The following is a 16,139-nucleotide window of genomic DNA, read 5'->3' as shown; positions in this document are numbered from 1 at the left end:
ACTGCCCACTTAGTGTGGTTACACATAAACACAAATGCTGTAATATCCAGGAGCTTATTACATCCTGGCTGTGAACTTGCTTCCTTGAACCAAATTCTAGTCATAGGTTCTTCACATTGGCTGTTGAGTGGTTATGTTCAACGTGAGGAAACAGGACATAGCTAAAGAAGGACAACATGGAAGCCCAAAGAGTTTCTGAAAGGGTAAAGCAGCCTGGTTTCACTACAAGTTGGTCAAAAGAGAAAGGAATTAGATGTCTTTCTTTGATGATTCTGTGATTATTCAGGAATATGTGATTGGTGACTTTTTAAATATATGCAGTACTTTAAAGCTTACCATGTTCACTGGATCCTCTCAAATATCCTTTAAAGTAGAAACAGCAGATATTATTTTCTTATTTTCCTAGATGAGATATTATTATCCTTATTTTTCTCTTTTCTCAAAATGCCTCAAGACCATAGTAACGCCCAAGGGTGGATGTGAGAATAGAACACAGGACTCTGGGCCCTGTGGCACTTGTGCAGCATGTCCTGTTGCTGTACGGGTGAACTGATCCAGACACTAAGTGATGGAGGTGTGTGGAAATGTGTGGATTCAAAGGGAAGTTAATACCTGAGCTTTAAGGGAGTTAAATAACAGTTGAAAGAATGTGTGAATTGTGATCATAGATTGCTATAATGTGTGTGGGTCAGATTGGGACCCCTGTGATCTCCGTCAGCCTCACCCCTACAGCCACACCAGATAAACTCACAGTCTAGGTGAGACTCAAGTGCTGTCCATGTGACACAGCTTCGCAACAAGATCTCCTTTTTCTGAGGCCGACCACTTGCTGTTCTGCAGCCCCTCAGTGAGCTTCCCTGAGGTGCTGCTGTGATACAGGCAGGAGTGACCATGGGGCCAAGGAGTGGTGCAGACAGAATCCTCAAAGGCTCCCGGGGAGCCTGAGGAAAGTCCTAGGCGTCTTAAATAAATCCCCTAAAAAGGCAGCATTCTGATTTAAAATGCATCAGAGCCCAGATGGCAACAAAGGTTTTTCTTTTCTTTTTTTTTTTTTTACATCTTTATTGGAGTATAATTGCTTTACAATGGTGTGTTAGTTTCTGCTTTATAACAAAGTGAATCAGTTATACATATACATATGTTCCTATATCTCTTCCCTCTTGCGTCTCTCTCGCTCCCACCCTCCCTATCCCACCCCTCAAGGCGGTCACAAAGCACCGACCTGATCTCCCTGTGCTATGCGGCTGCTTCCCACTAGCTATCTACCTTACATTTGGTAGTGTATATATGTCCATGCCTCTCTCTCGCTTTGTCACAGCTTACCCTTCCCCCTCCCCATGTCCTCAAGTCCATTCTCTAGTAGGTCTGTGTCCTTATTCCTGTCTTACCCCTAGGTTCTTCATGACATTTTTTTTTTCTTAACTTCCATATATATATGCTAGCATACGGTATTTATCTTTCTCTTTCTGACTTACTTCACTCTGTATGACAGACTCTAGGTCTATCCACCTCACTACAAATAGCTCAGTTTCGTTTCTTTTTATGGCTGAGTAATATTCCATTATATATATGTGCCACATCTTCTTTATCCATTCATCCGATGACGGACACTTAGGTTGTTTCCATCTCCAGGCTATTGTAAATAGAGCTGCAATGAACATTTTGGTACATGACTCTTTTTGAATTTTGGTTTTCTCAGGGTATATGCCCAGTAGTGGGATTGCTGGGTCATATGGTAGTTCTATTTGTAGTTTTTTAAGGAACCTCCATACTGTTCTCCATAGTGGCTGTACCAATTCACATTCCCACCAGCAGTGCAAGAGTGTTCCCTTTTCTCCACACCCTCTCCAGCATTTATTGTTTCTAGATTTTTTGATGATGGCCATTCTGACTGGTGTGAAGTGATACCTCATTGTAGTTTTGATTTGCATTTCTCTAATGATTAATGATGTTGAGCATTCTTTCATGTGTTTGTTGGCAGTCTGTATGTCTTCTTTGGAGAAATGTCCATTTAGTTCTTCTGCCCATTTTTGGATTGGGTTGCTTGTTTTTTTGATATCGAGCTGCATGAGATGCTTGTAAATTTTGGAGATTAATCCTTTGTCAGTTGCTTCATTTGCAAATATTTTCTCCCATTCTGAGGATCTCTTTTGGTCTTGTTTATGGTTTCCTTTGCTGTGCAAAAGCTTTGAAGTTTCATTAGGTCCCATTTGTTTATTTTTGTTTGTATTTCCATTACTCTAGGAGGTGGGTAACAAAGGATCGTGCTGTGATTTATGTCATAGAGTGTTCTGCCTATGTTTTCCTCTAAGAGTTTGATAGTTTCTGGCCTTACATTTAGGTCTTTAATCCATTTTGAGCTTATTTTTGTGTATGTTGTTAGGGAGTGATCTAATCTCATACTTTTACATGTACCTGTCCAGTTTTCCCAGCACCATTTATTGAAGAGGCTGTCCTTTCTCCGCTGTACATTCCTGTCTCCTTTATCAAAGATAAGGTGACCGTATGTGCGTGGGTTTATCTCTGGGCTTTCTATCCTGTTCCATTGATCTATCTTTCTGTTATTGTGCCAGTACTATACTGTCTTGATTACTGTAGCTTTGTAGTATAGTCTGAAGTCAGGGAGCCTGATTCCTCCAGCTCCGTTTTTCGTTCTCAAGATTGCTTTGGCTATTCGGGGTCTTCTGTGTTTCCATACAAATTGTGAAATTTTTTGTTCTAGTTCTGTGAAAAATGCCAGTGGTAGTTTGATAGGGATCACATTGAATCTGTAGATTGCTTTGGGTAGTAGAGTCATTTTCACAATGTTGATTCTTCCAATCCAAGAACATCGTATATCTCTCCATCTATTTGTATCATTTTTAATTTCTTTCATCAGTGTCTTATAATTTTTGGCATACAGGGCTTTTATCTGCTAAGGTAGGTTTATTCCTAGATATTTTATTCTTTTTGTTGCAATGGTAAATGGGAGTGTTTTCTTGATTTCACTTTCAGATTTTTCATCATTAGTGTATAGGAATGCCAGAGATTTCTATGCATTAATTTTATATCCTGCTACTTTACCAAATTCATTGATTAGCTCTAGTAGTTTTCTGGTAGCATCTTTAGGATTCTCTATGTATAGTATCATGTCATCTGCAAAGTGACAGCTTTACTTCTTCTTTTCCGATTTGGATTCCTTTTATTTCCTTTTCTTCTCTGATTGCTGTGGCTAAAACTTCCAAAACTATGTTGAATAAGAGTGGTGAGAGTGGGCAACCTTGTCTTCTTCCTGATCTTAGTGGGAATGCTTTCAGTTTTTCACCATTGAGGACGATGTTGGCTGTGGGTTTGTCATATATGACCTTTATTATGTTGAGGAAAGTTCCTTCTATGCCTACTTTCTGCAGGGTTTTTATCATAAATGGGTGTTGAATTTTGTCGAAAGCTTTCTCTGCATCTATTGAGATGATCATATGGTTTTTCTCCTTCAATTTGTTGATATGGTTTGTCACGTTGATTGATTTGCGTATATTGAAGAATCCTTGCATTCCTGGAATAAACCCCACTTGATCATGGTGTATGATCCTTTTAATGTGCTGTTGGATTCTGTTTGCTAGTATTTTGTTGAGGATTTTTGCATCTATGTTCATCAGTGATATTGGCCTGTAGTTTTCTTTCTTTGTGACATCCTTGTCTGGTTTTGGTATCAAGGTGATGGTGGCCTCGTAGAATGAGTTTGGGAGTGTTCCTCCCTCTGCTATATTTTGGAAAATTTGAGACGGATAGGTGTTAGCTCTTCTCTAAACGTTTGATAGAATTCGCCTGTGAAACCATCTGGTCCTGGGCTTTTGTTTGTTGGAAGATTCTTCATCACAGTTTCAATTTCAGTGCTTGTGATTGGTATGTTGATTTTTTTCTATTTCTTCCTGATTCAGTCTTGGCAGGTTGTGCATTTCTAAGAATTTGTCCATTTCTTCCAGGTTGTCCATTTTATTGGCATAGAGTTGCTTGTAGTAATCTCTCATGATCTTTTGTATTTCTGCAGGGTCAGTTGTTACTTCTCCTTTTTCATATCTAATTCTATTGATTTGAGTCTCCTCCCTTTTTTTCTTGATGAGTCTGGCTAATGGTTTATCCATTTTGTTTATCTTCTCAAAGAACCAGCTTTTAGTTTTATGGATCTTTGCTATCATTTCCTTCATTTCTTTTTCATTTATTTCTGATCTGATTTTTATGATTTCTTTCCTTCTGCTAAATTTGGGGGTTTTTGTTCTTCTTTCTCTAATTGGTTTAGGTGCAAGGTTAGGTTCTTTATTCGAGGTTTCCTGTTTATTAAGGTAGGATTGTATTGCTATAAACTTCCCGCTTAGAACTGTTTTTGCCGCATCCCATAGGTTTTGGGTCGTCGTGTCTCCATTGTCATTTGTTTCTAGGTATTTTTTAATTTCCTCTTTGATTTCTTTAGTGATCACTTCGTTATTAAGTAGTGTCTTGTTTAGCATCCATGTGTTTGTGTTTTTTACATATCTTTTCCTGTAATTGATATCTAGTCTCATAGCATTGTGGTCGGAAAAGATACTTGATACAATTTCGTTTCTTAAATTTACCAAGGCTTGACTTGTGATCCAAGTTATGATCTATCCTGGGGAATGTTCCATGAGCACTTGAGAAAAATGTGTATTCTGTTGTATTTGGATGGAATGTCCTAAAAATTTTAATTAAGTCCATCGTGTTTAATGTATCAATTAAAGCTTGTGTTTCCTTATTTATTTTCATTTTGGATGATCTGTCCATTGTTGAAAGTGGGGTGCTAAAGTCCCCTACTATGAATGTGTTACTGTCGATTTCCCCTTTTATGGCTGTTAGTATTTGCCTTATGTATTGAGGTGCTCCTATTTTGGGTGCATAAATATTTACAATTGTTATATCTTCTTCTTGGATCGATCCCTTGATCATTATGTAGTGTCATTCTTTGTCTCTTCTAATAGTCTTTATTTTAAAGTCTATTTTGTCTGATATGAGAATTGCTACTCCAGCTTTCTTTTGGTTTCCATTTACATGGAATATCTTTTTCCATGCCCTCACTTTCGGTCTGTATGTGTCTCTACGTCTGAAGTGCGTCTCTTGTAGACAGCATATATATGGATCTTGTTTTTGTATCCATTCAGCCAGTCTATGTCTTTTGGTGGGAGCATTTAATTCATTTACATTTAAGGTAGTTATCGATATGTATGTTCCTATTCCCATTTTCTTAATTGTTTTGGGTTTGTTATTATAGGTCTTTTCCTTCGCTTGATGAAATGCTAAAGATCCTTTAGCATTTGTTGTAAATCTAGAGAAGATCCTTTAGCATTTGTTGTAAAGCTGGTTTGGTGGTGCTGACGTCTCTCAGCTTTTGCTTGTCTGTAAAGGTTTTAATTTCTCCATCAAATCTGAATGAGATCCTTGCTGGGTAGAGTAATCTTGGTTGCAGGTTTTTCTCCTTCATCACTTTAAATATGTCCTGCCATTTCCTTCTGGCTTGCAGATTTTCTGCTGAAAGATCAGCTGTTAACCTTATGGGGATTCTCTTGTGTGTTATTTGTTGTTTTTCCCTTCCTGCTTTTAATATGTTTTCTTTTATTTAATTTTTGACAGTTTGATTAATATGTGTCTTGGCGTATTTCCTGTATGGGACTCTCTGTGCTTCCTGGACTTGATTAACTATTTCCTTTCCCATATTCGGGAAGTTTTCAACTATAATCTTTTCAAATATTTTCTCAGTCCCTTTCTTTTTCTCTTCTTCTTCTGGAACCCCTATTATTTGAATGTTGGTGCATTTAATGTTGTCTCACAGGTCTCTGAGACTGTCCTCAGTTCTTTTCATTCTTTTTTCTTTATTCTGCTCTGCAGTAGTTATTTCCACTATTTTATCTTCCAGGTCACTTATCCGTTCTTCTGCCTCAGTTATTCTGCTGTTGTTCCCATCTAGAGTATTTTTAATTTCATTTATTGTGTTGTTCATCATTGTTTGTTTCATCTTTAGTTCTTCTAGGTCCTTGTTAAATATTTCTTGCATTTTCTCTCTTCTATTTCCAAGATTTTGGATCATCTTTACTATCATTATTCTGAATTCTTTTTCAGGTAGACTGCCTATTTCCTCTTCATTTGTTAGGTCTGGTGGGTTTTTATCTTGCTCCTTCATCTGCTGTGTGTTTTTCTGTCTTCTCATTTTGCTTATCTTACTGTGTTTGGGGTCTCCTTTTTGCAGGCTGCAGGTTTGTAGTTCCCGTTGTTTTTGGTGTCTGTCCCCAGTGGCTAAGTTTGGTTCAGTGGGTTGTGTAGGGTTCCTGGTGGAGGGGACTAGTGCCTGTGTTCTGGTGGATGATGCTGGATCTTGTCTCTCTGGTGGGCAGGTCCACGTCTGGTGGTGTGTTTTGGGGTGTCTGTGGACTTATTATGATTTTAGGCAGCCTCTCTGCTAATGGGTGGGGTTGTGTTCCTGTCTTGCTAGTTGTTTGGCATAGGTTGTCCAGCACTGTAGCTTGCTGGTCGTTGAGTGAAGCTGGGTGCTGGTGTTGAGATGGAGATCTCTGGGAGATTTTCACTGTTTGGTATTATGTGGAGCTGGGAGGTCTCTTGTGGACCAGTGTCCTGAAGTTGGCTCTCCCACCTCAGAGGCACAGCACTGACTCCTGGCTGCAGCACCAAGAGCCTTTCATCCACACGGCTCAGAATAAAAGGAAGAAAAAGTAGAAAGAAAGAATTAGTAGAAGTAGAAAGAAAGAAAGAAAGAAGGAAAGAAAGAAAGAAAGGAGTGAGGGTGGGAGGAAGGAAGGAGGGAAGGAGGGAAGGAAGGAAAAAGAGAAAGAAAATAAAGTAAAATAAAATAAAGTAAGATAAAATATAATAAAGTTATTAAAATAAAAAATAGTTATTAAGAAAAAAATTAAAAACAACAACAACAAAAAACCAGACAGCTGGAACCCTAGGACAAATGGTGGAAGCAAAGCTATACAGACAAAATCTCACACAGAAGCATACACATACATACTCACAAAAAGAGGAAAAGGGAAAAAAATAATCCATCTTACTCCCAAAGTCCACCTCCTCAATTTGGGATGATTCGTTGTCTAAAGGAGGGAGGGAGGGAGGGAGGGAAGGAAGGAAGGAAGGAAGGAAGGAAGGAAGGAAGGAAGGAAGGAAGGAAGGAAGGAAGGAAGGGTAAAATAAAATAAAGTTATTAAAATAAATAATTATTAAGAAAAAAAATTTTTTAAAAAACGGACAGATAGAACCCTAGGACAAATGGTGGAAGCAAAGCTATACAGACAAAATCTCACACAGAAGTATACACATACATACTCACAAAAAGAGGAAAAGGGAAAAAAATAATCCATCTTTCTCCCAAAGTCCACCTCCTCAATTTGGGATGATTCGTTGTCTATTCAGGTATTCCACAGATGCAGGGTACATCAAGTTGATTGTGGAGCTTTAATCCGCTGCTTCTGAGGCTGCTGGGAGAGATTTCCCTTTCTCTTCTTTGTTCTCACAGCTCCCAGGGGCTCAGCTTTGGATTTGGCCCCGCCTCTGCATGTAGGTCGCTGGAGGGGGTCTGTTCTTTGCTCAGACAGGACAGGGTTAAAGGAGCAGCTGCTTCAGGGACTCTGGCTCACTCAGGTCGGGGGGAGGGAGGGGTGCAGCAGAGGCCGGCGTGACATTGCACCAGCCTGAGGCGTGCCGTGCGTTCTCCCGGGGAAGCTGTCCTTGGATCCCGGGACCCTGGCAGTGGCGGGCTGCACAGGCTCCCCGGAAGGGAGGTGTGGATAGTGACCTGTGCTCGCACACAGGCTTCTTGGTGGCGGCAGCAGCAGCCTTAGCATCTCATGCCCGTCTCTGGGGTCCGCGCTTTTAGCCGTGGCTCGCGCCCGTCTCTGGAGCTCCTTTAAGCAGCGCTCTTAATCCGCTCTCCTTGCGCACCAGGAAACAAAGAAGGAAGAAAAAGTCTCTTGCCTCTTCGGCAGCTCCAGACTTTTCCCTGGACTCCCTCCCGGCTAGCCGGGCTTCACTAACCCCCTGCAGGCTGTGTTCACACCGCCAACCCCAGTCCTCTCCCTGCGCTCCGACCGAAGCACAAGCCTCACCTCCCAGCCCCGCCCGCCCCGGCGGGTGAGCAGTCAAGCCTCTCGGGCTGGTGAGTGCCGGTCGGCAGCGATCCTCTGTGCGGGAACCTCTCCGCTTTGCCCTGCGCACCCCTGTTGCTGTGCTCTCCTCCGCGGCTTCGAAGCTTTCCCCCTCCGCCACCCACAGTCTCCGCCCGCGAAGGGGCTTCCTAGTGTGTGGAAACCTTTCCTCCTTCACAGCTCCCTCCCGCTGGTGCAGGTACCGTCCCTATTCTTTTGTCTCTGTTTATTCTTTTTTCTTTAGCCCTACCCAGGTACGTGGGGACTTTCTTGCCTTTTGGGAGGTCTGAGGTCTTCTGCCAGCATTCAGTAGGTGTTCTGTAGGAGTTGTTCCACGTGTAGATGTATTTCTGGTGTATCTGTGGGCAGGAAGGTGATCTCCACGTCTTACTCTTCCGCCATCTTCCTCTCGTCCCCCTCTTTTCATTTTTAACTGTTTAAACTGCAGAAGCTTTTTGTGGCCTATTTTTAAAATATCTGTCGTGTATTTTATGTGTGGTCCTCTTCCTTTCTTCCAGATGCCATAAAGTAGATAAGCATGACTTTTGGATCATGCACACTTGAGGGCAGGTCTGAGTTGCTGAATTGAGTGTAATTGAGTGTTTGCACTTGAGCCTACACTTTGCAGTCCCCTTCAGGATCACCGAAGGCCAAAGGAGAACTCTGTCTGCTGAAAGTTGTCCCCGAAGTAGCTGGTGTTGGGTACTTCACTCCTCAGAGTAGAAAAATCACTGGGGCTTGCTGAGGGGACTGCTAACAATGGCCTTCCCTCTGGGGGAGTATGTCAGGAGGGTCTGGCGATCCCTCCACTTGGCCTGCTTGCTAGTGCCTCTTCTTCCTCAAGGACATCAGTTTCTTCCCTATTCTCAGCAACCCCCAACCTCACACCCCACCAAACATTCTTAGTTGTAGGTTAGGCTATAGCACCGCCTCCACCAAAGACAACAGGAAAGGCCAGTAAAGTAGGTCATGTCTGTCCATAGCTGTTTAATTGCTTTGTCGCTGTCATCCAGGCAAAACTTTAAAAGGTTTATGAGTAACATATTCCCTCCAGGGTAGTTGTCTCCACCTTCAAAGTCACATGCACCACCCCTCACCTAGCTTTGCCTCACACCTCGTACGCCCAGTTCCCCTGAGCTCTGGCTCCAGCTGCTTCCCCAGCTTTTTTCACTTCCTCCATGTGTCAGCATGTAACCACTTGTTCCGGGCCTCCCAGATCCTTAAGCAGAGTTCAAGGGGAACAAAATGATATGTAAATGTGAATTTTTTTATTATAAACAATCTTCGTGTGTCTAAAAGCCAACTAAGTGTTGTAAGTGTCACAGTTTCCAAACAGTGCTGCAAAACAATTACAGTTTTATCATCAAAGTGATTAAAATGTTTTTCTCTTCTTAGCTCATCTGAGCTTCATCTCTGAGGTACTATAGGCACTCCTAGGTGGCAACTCCTAAAGATGGAAGATTCTACACCTCCAGGGGCCTGGGTCTCTTGGGGAGGTAAGCCAGGTCCTCACTACTCCTTTGGCTTCCTTCCTGGGAGGTAGGTCATCATCAGGAGTTTTTTTTATTGTAGGTCAATCAACCGTCAAAGTTACGTGTTGGGGGTAGCATTGCAATTTCACCTCTTTCTCTTGGACCTGCCAGATATGACAAGCTTCTCCATTTGCAGCATTAAGGCAACTGTCTTGGGAACCTGTCACTGCCTCAGGACCCTCCTCACATCACCTCACAGCATCAGGGGTCAGAGTCGGGTACCTCTGTGTTCCTCTTGAGGGTGAAAGCCCCATAGGGTAGATTTTTTTCCCAGTATATTGACTCAACAACACTTCTGTTAGGTATCAAACACTCATTTATTCACAGATGAGATCCTACCATGATCTTAGTACCAGAGATACTAAAATGCTCTCCACAATCTCTCAGTGTAGTGAAGGAGATGGATTTGAAAACAGTATATTCACTATAATGTGGCAGGTGATAAGGTAGTTGCACACAGGGACACAGAGATCATTTAACCCCATGTATGGTCTCAGGGAAGACTTGCAGGAGGAGATAAGTCACAAAGATGTGAAAGACCCTGATGGAGTTGCAGCACCATTAGCAGTGGCTAGAACTGGAATACAGAGTGAGAGCCAATGACCTGCAAGAGACGGCTTGGTACAAACTGGGGGTGAGGAGGTGCCATTGAAATGCTTAGCAAAAGAGTGACAGTGTCACATGTGCCTCTTAGGTAGATGGCTCTGTATGAAGGGTGAAGCCCAGATTAGAAGACAGATATGTTTAGGGGGCTTGACTAGGGATGAAGAGAAGGGGAAAGATTCAAGAAATATTTGCACAGTTAAATTAGCAGGACTTAGTGGCTGATTGGCTGGAGGAGGAGGGGGAAGGAGTGTTCATATGAACTTAGATTTCTGGCTTTGATGAGTTTTTGGTATTTGACCTACTGTTTACACTGAAACTGGTAGATTCAAGTGGACTCTACACTTTGTGAGTCCCGGGTGAGGTAATATATATGAATATTAAAGGACATCAATTCCTCCATCCATCAACTTCTAAACATTTAAAAATTACGTTATCTCTTGATGAATGTTATCTCTTAACAGTTAAGTTCGTTTTAGGCCTGACACTGGGATTGGGGGTGAAGGGAGGAGTAAGCAGATTTCAAAGCAGAATTCTGACTAGGGAGATTGAAGCTTGTTCCCCAGCTCCAGGCGGCCTGGTAAAGGACATCTGGGGAGAAGCGGAAAGCAGCCACCTGACAGGAGAGGAGGGGACTGATTGGCCCACAGGAACCGCCTGCCAGAGGAAACTGCAGCGGGTTTCATTTCCTCCCTTTCAGCTCTGGACTTCTATCAGGAGCTTTATCTCTCTCCTATTATAAGCAAAAATAATTAAGACCAACTAATCATTAAAACACCTTTTCCCCCCTTCCAAAGAAAAAGCAAGACATTTCATTTCAAGTGGCTGTTTCCCTCTGAAGTGGCAGTGCAGCAGCACCCTTCTCTTCATTCCGGGCTCAGCAGAAGTGTATTTCACCTTCAGCAAGTGGGGGAATCCCCTCTTCTGTGTGCCCTGCCCACCAGCCTAGGGCATTGGGGATCTTGTCCAGAAGCTTGTCCAGAGTCACTGAAGAGAGAGGCAAAGCCATCATTCTACCTTGTGCTACTCAGCACCCATCAGGTAAGATGCTGTGCACCAGGATGAAGCCCCCGGCAAACCACTGGCCCTGGTATTTCAGAATTTGCCTGAATATGTTGAACACATACCTCTAGGTTCAGAGCAGCAAGGCTGAGAATGGTATCTTCAGTAGGAACGATGATAAAGGAAAAAGGTACACCTTTCCAAGTTTAACATGATGGTAGAGTACTTAAATCCCAACATGTTTGGGGATCAAGATTAGTGATATTTTCATCTTTATTAAAATAAGAAATCATTGACAAATATTTTGAGGACCTACTATTTTTTTTATGGGCTATGCAAACTTCTATGGTATATGCAAACTTCTATGGTAAATGCAAAGTGCAGAACCCAAGAAATTTATGATCTATTTGAGTAGACAATTGAAAATTTAAATAATATTATAAGGTTACACATGACTAAGTACCTAATGGGTAGTACAGACAGTAGGATTTTGGAATGAGGGTAAGATGGATGGTAGCTGAAATTATTAGGAAAGACTTCATAAAGAAACTGGCCTTGAAGGGTGGTTGGATGTGGATAAGTGGAAGGTGGATAAGGGGAGAATGACTTCCAAGTATGGCTTGTTAACACTTCCATCGAATCAAGTCTATATAACACACTTATTGAATTTTAATTTCTAGTTAGAATATGTAAATCTTCAATTCAGGAAGGCTATTCATGTCAATACTGGGAACTAAAGTCCTAAGGAAAAGAGCTAGTGTTTATTTATTGTGGGAAAACTGCTGGCTTGCTGGAGCATTCCATCAACTGAATTGTTTCCCTCATCCTCCCCAGAGATCTATTCACCCTCGGTAACTTCTGCTAAATTGTTCACTAATTTTTAGCAATCTTTCACATAGAGAATGAGATTTAGGCTAGCTGTTTATATTTTTTTCTGCAAATGATAAATAGCAGAGCAGCACAAAATCATTTTGATAAAATAGAAATTCACTGTGTCTTAAAGTGTTATGTGGCACTTTTCTCCATATCTCAGGCTTTCAGTTGAATCTGCTGAGTCAGGGAGCAGTCACCAGCTGTGTGAGTGATAGGCATGAGGCCACAAAAAGAAATCTTTGGCTTCCCCTCCAAGCCCTGTTCTTTACATAAGAGCATAGGAGCCTCCAGAAGACTTGCATGATCTTAGTGTTGAAATTTCTGTGTACCAAAGAATTGAGAGAATTTCAGAGTTTCTGGGATTCTTATTTATAACCCAATGACCAGGACAGTATTGAAAATATTAATGGATAATGGTTGACCTCCATGAGTAAATTTGGACGATTTCCCTTGATGCAAGGCCAGCAAATATAAACTTCCTATGACCATTTAAAATAAAACAAGAGCAAAATGAAGTTCTTCACTCTCCTACTTCACTTCCTTTGCTCAGATTACTCTCTGCCAATGATGGCCTGCATGCATCCGCCTTCTGTGCACGCATGCACACACACACACACACACACACACACACACACACACACACACCCTGTACCTACTTTCCAAACCATTCCACCATTCACTGGGGATAAGCATCACTAGTGAGGAACAATGGTGGATTCAGACTCTGAGCTAACAAGGCTTATCTCCCTATCTTTAAGACCCATCTTCAGGAATGTTTTCCCAGCCCGTAGCCAGAATTAATCTTAAAGCAGGAGTCTCAGTTTTCTTTTCTTTTTTTTTTTTTGTTTTTTCAACAGGAAAGCCTGTTTTTGTTTTTACTGGAGGCTCAGGTGGCACATGACAGTTCATAAAATGGCTTCAGAGGTAGGGGGTAGTGGGGAAACAAAAATTAAACTGGGATGGGAAAGAAAAACAACCAGGAGGAGGTAAGAGCTGGCTGTTTCCTTCTCAGCCTGATTTAGGGGAGGGAGTTGGTGCCTCTGAACAATAAGAATGGATCCCTTCCTTTAACCCTTGGTAAGGGAGAGAAAAAAAAGCAAAAGGCTGTTGCTTTGGCCCTCCTGAGTCTCAAGGAAAAAGGGGAAAAGCCGGTGTTTTGATGTCATGAATTGTGGGAATGGGGGTAGGGAGGTGCTGGGTGGGATACAGGTCAGTTGGAAAAACTGGCAGATACCAGATGGTGGCTCTGGGTGTCCTTTGAGTTGGAATCACTCCAGTATGGTGGTTGGAGGGTCCCCACTGTTGATGGGGGCTGAGGTCTCCGGGGCTGTGGGCTGCCTGGGTCCAGGGGGCTGCTGCCATCTCTGCTGGACGTAGGGGCAGTTTTGTGGGCGCTGGGGCTCAGGCCGGGAACAGTCAGTGGGGCCTTGGCTGGGCTTCGTAAGAGTCTCGTTTTTCTATTATGTGATTGATATAGTAAGAAATATATATAGTTTAGGTATTCATCCCAGGTTCCTGGCACAGAACGTCTAAAGCCCTTAATATATCCTGAGTGGGAGGGGTAAGAGGAGTATCTTTTGTTATTCATTATAAGCCCCTTTCAACCACCTGAGTTTACATTAATGCGGTGACTCTTGGAGGATGGGGGCTGGTTGCCAGAGGAACCAATCATGTGATTAGAGGGCTGGAAATTTTAGCCACCCCCTAACTTCACCCCCGCCTTAATCACCAATGGCCAGTTATTTAATTAGTTATGCCTACATAATGAAGCCTCCATAAAAGCAATAAACAACAAAGTTCAGAGAGCTTCTGAGTTGGTGAACAAGAATGCCTCTACATGCCAAGAGGTGGCATATCCTAAACTCCATGGGGACAGAAGCTCCTGTGCTCAGGACCCTTCTGGATCTTGTCATATATATCTCTTCATCTGGCTATTTATTTGTATCCTTTAAAATATCCTTTGTAATAAATTGGTAATAGTAAGTAAACTATTTACCTGGGTTCTGTGAGCGGTTCTAATAAGTTGTCAACCCTGAAGAGGGGGTCATGGAAACCCCCAATTTACAGCCCGTCAGTCGAAGTCCTAGAAGTCTGGACTTGAGGTTGGTGTCTGAAGTGGAGTTAGTTTTGTGGGACTGAGCCCTTAACCTGCGGGGTCTGCACTAACTCAGAAGTGTTGTGAATAGAGAATCTGTTTTTCTTTTAAAGGTCTATCATGTCCTGTGTTATATCACAGCTATTTTGTACGTATCTTTTCCTACTGTTAGATCTTAAATTTCCTAGTGCTTTCAAGTCATTCTTACAAATTTAAATTCTCATTATAGTTTAATTGAATCTTTTTTTTTTTCACTCAAAGAACATTTTTCAAACCTTTAGTTGTGTCAGCCCTGAGTTAATCATGGGACAAAAAACTGTTTAAGGAAGGGCATTGCAAACCAAAGAGAAACTTGGAAAAAGGCCCAGAGAGCATGCAAAGAGTTTGGAATGGTTGGTACATAGGGTTTAAATGAGAGGGTAATGGGAAACAAGTCCAGACAGGTAAGTGTGGGGTCTGGTCATGAAGTTTTACATATGAGGAAAATGAGACACATAGATGTTATTTGATCAGCCACAGTAACAAAGGGATTAGAACCCATCTGATTGTTCCCACCATCCAGGACCAGCAACTTTACATAAGCTCAGACAGTGATGTTATGCAACCATGCCAGTCTGAGGCAACTGGGTGGGGAAAGATGAAAATACTGCAGAGAGCATCTGTGACAATCGTGTCTGTGTGGTCGGGCCACACGATGCCTCTCTTTGTACTTCCATAGAGGCAAGAGCAATAGGAAGCAAACAACCAAGAAAACTAGGTGCTCTGAAGACAACATCTAGCACTGCTCTGTGGCAAGTCGTAGTGGCCAACCTGAGCCCCCACTTAGTAACCCACAGACTGGTCTGTGAGCTACACTTCGAAGCAAATACCAAGAATTGCCAGCTCTGCCATTCTTTTGGCCTTTGCCTTGAGATTCAAAGAACTAATATTTTCAGTGATACCTGAGTTACAATAATAAGCAAAGGTGTTGAGCAGGTAAGTCATTAAAAAATGACACATAGCCTATAAACATATGAAATAATGTTCAACCTCTCCAGTAATAAAAGAAAATTTTTAATGAAAAAATTATTTTTTTCTTATTAGATATCAGATTATCAAGATTAATAATAACAATAATAACTACTGTTGGCAAGGATATGGGAAAATTGGCACACATGTAGAATCTGCTGGTTGGAGAAAAATTTGATGTAAGCTTTCCACAGAGCAATTTGTCAATGTATTTCATCAGTCATTAAAACATGGTCATTCTTTCTGACAATTCTACTTCAAGGAAATTTATCCTAAGAAGCTAATTAGAGAGGTGCACAATGCTAGGCTGGAACTACGTTCATTTCAACATTATGGCTGTGAAAAATTAGAAATGACTCATGTATCTAATGTTAGGGGGGTAGGTACATATCCTATGGCACAAAGACACAATGGTAAAAGGATATTGATGTAGTGCAGCATTCTTAATATAATGCTAAGTGGGAAATGTTGGCTGCAAAACAGTATTTATAGTTTAAAAACATTTTGAAAAATGTATACATGTATAACTGGCATGTTGAGAAATCAGGACTCATGGGATATAATCAGAAAGCACCTTTAGTTTTGCCTTTAAATGCCACTGGATAAAAACATGGGCTGTCCCATGACTTTTCTGCTCACTCTCAGGTAGTAAACATCCTTTGGTCACTTGAAGACACAAAACCACTGTCTCAATTCAATACAATAATTAGATTGTCCAGTCCCTGATTAATTCCAGTGTTATTCAGAGCAGCAGCCATTTCCTCTCACACAGCCACAGCTTGCGGCAGTGAGAAGCCTGTAACAGTAAGGAGGGGTTTGATCCTACCTTTTCCCTGTCAGCCTCTACTCTCCATCCCCTCGAAGGTAGTTCTTGACCATTCC

At 41.8% G+C, this 16,139-nt stretch overlaps 1 protein-coding gene across 3 annotated transcripts in view; it reads left to right on the top strand.

Annotated features, from left to right (window-relative positions):
• Window positions 1-16,139, top strand: part of EXPH5 (exophilin 5) — a 74,819-nt gene that overhangs the window by 13,713 nt on the left and 44,967 nt on the right. Inside the window, exon 1 of one of the 3 annotated variants that reach the window (XM_089915496.1) lies at window positions 7,153-11,320. The exons of the other annotated variants lie outside the window; for them this stretch is intronic. The gene's annotated coding sequence lies outside the window, so the exon portion shown is untranslated. Of the gene's footprint in view, window positions 1-7,152; window positions 11,321-16,139 lie in introns of those variants that run through there. 3 annotated transcript variants of the gene reach the window in all.

Source organism: Delphinapterus leucas, chromosome 7, assembly GCF_059928025.1.
Source record: "Delphinapterus leucas isolate spDelLeu-1000000601 "Yukka" chromosome 7, BTC_Dleu_Yukka2, whole genome shotgun sequence".
NCBI lineage: Eukaryota > Metazoa > Chordata > Mammalia > Artiodactyla > Monodontidae > Delphinapterus > Delphinapterus leucas.
Note: the sequence above shows the minus strand (reverse complement) of the source record. Positions and strands in the feature narration are given on the sequence as shown.